Source organism: Oncorhynchus masou, unplaced genomic scaffold (assembly GCF_036934945.1).
Source record: "Oncorhynchus masou masou isolate Uvic2021 unplaced genomic scaffold, UVic_Omas_1.1 unplaced_scaffold_1657, whole genome shotgun sequence".
Classification (NCBI taxonomy): Eukaryota; Metazoa; Chordata; class Actinopteri; order Salmoniformes; family Salmonidae; genus Oncorhynchus; species Oncorhynchus masou.
Window position 1 is genome coordinate 7501 of NW_027006692.1, and position 2161 is coordinate 9661.

The following is a 2161-nucleotide window of genomic DNA, read 5'->3' on the forward strand; positions in this document are numbered from 1 at the left end:
TGGTGAGTTACCCCTGTATAGAGTGGGGTTAGGGTGGTGAGTTACCCCTGTATAGAGTGGGGTTAGGGTGGTGAGTTACCCCTGTATAGAGTGGGGTTAGGGTGGTGAGTTACCCCTGTATAGAGTGGAGTTAGGGTGGTGAGTTACCCTGTATAGAGTGGAGTTAGGGTGGTGAGTTACCCCTGTATAGAGTGGGGTTAGGGTGGTGAGTTACCCCTGTATAGAGTGGGGTTAGGGTGGTGAGTTACCCCTGTATAGAGTGGAGTTAGGGTGGTGAGTTACCCTGTATAGAGTGGAGTTAGGGTGGTGAGTTACCCCTGTATAGAGTGGGGTTAGGGTGGTGAGTTACCCCTGTATAGAGTGGGGTTAGGGTGGTGAGTTACCTCTGTATAGAGTGGGGTTAGGGTGGTGAGTTACCCTTGTATAGAGTGGAGTTAGGGTGGTGAGTTACCCTGTATAGAGTGGAGTTAGGGTGGTGAGTTACCCCTGTATAGAGTGGGGTTAGGGTGGTGAGTTACCCCTGTATAGAGTGGGGTGGTGAGTTACCCCTGTATAGAGTGGGGTTAGGGTGGTGAGTTACCCTTGTATAGAGTGGAGTTAGGGTGGTGAGTTACCCTGTATAGAGTGGAGTTAGGGTGGTGAGTTACCCCTGTATAGAGTGGGGTTAGGGTGGTGAGTTACCCCTGTATAGAGTGGGGTTAGGGTGGTGAGTTACCTCTGTATAGAGTGGGGTTAGGGTGGTGAGTTACCCCTGTATAGAGTGGGGTGGTGAGTTACCCCTGTATAGAGTGGGGTGGTGAGTTACCCCTGTATAGAGTGGGGTTAGGGTGGTGAGTTACCCTGTATAGAGTGGAGTTAGGGTGGTGAGTTACCCCTGTATAGAGTGGGGTTAGGGTGGTGAGTTACCCCTGTATAGAGTGGGGTTAGGGTGGTGAGTTACCTCTGTATAGAGTGGGGTTAGGGTGGTGAGTTACCCCTGTATAGAGTGGGGTGGTGAGTTACCCCTGTATAGAGTGGGGTGGTGAGTTACCCCTGTATAGAGTGGGGTTAGGGTGGTGAGTTACCCCTGTATAGAGTGGGGTGAGTTACCCCTGTATAGAGTGGTGTTAGGGTGGTGAGTTACCCCTGTGTAGAGTGGTGTTAGGGTGGTGGGTTACCCCTGTATACTTGTGGATTTTGAACATCAACAAAAAATCTAAAATCAAGATGTGTCCATTTGTTTGTCTACATGGCACTTTAAAAACAATGCAGATATTGTAGCAGTTTGAATAACACATCCGATTATCACTTTGGATTTCGATCGGTTGGTTTTATTATAGCTAATAAATAAGCTAATCATCGATGGATCACAAAATGTTTTTCCGTCTGTCTGTCCCCCCAATGCAAGCCGATCGGCGTTCGCGTCATCACATTCTCTTATCTGATTGGTGGAAAAAGCAGCCCTTCTGACTTTGCGGCTGTGGTAAGTAGTGACGACCGAAATACGTCTTTAGGGCCTTGATGAGGAAAGCCAATGATGATACACGCTGGAACATTCGAATTAAATACTGTTTTATTACATTGTTCGTATTTTAGGAACGAATGGTATTTTCTATGTAATTGTTACATCACAGCCATGGCTATAAGGGCTCCAGCTTTTGTAAAGTTAACGTTTTGCCTTTCTCAGCAATCCCTAACCCTTTTCCTAACCTTAAACCTAATTCTCCTAACCTACTGCGCAAATTATCCTAACCTACTACGTAAATTCTCCTAACCTATTACGCAAATTCTCCATAACCTACTGCGTAAATTATCCTAACCTACTGCGCAAATTCTCCATAACCTACTGCGTAAATTATCCTAACCTACTGCGCAAATTCTCCATAACCTACTGCGTAAATTATCCTAACCTACTGCGCAAATTCTCCATAACCTACTACGCAAATTATCCTAACCTACTACGCAAATTCTCCATAACCTACTACGCAAATTCTCCATAACCTACTGAGCAAATTCTCCTAAAAACCTTACAAAAGCCGTACAGCATCTAGTCAAAACCAACCCCTAGTTTCCGCCTTAGTGGGGAGGGGGGGGGGGGGGATGTGACCGAGAAGTGACGGGAGTGTTCAGTGGAGGCGGGGCGTTGCTCTGAGAACGGTTGCCAAGCGCCGGGTCACTGTGT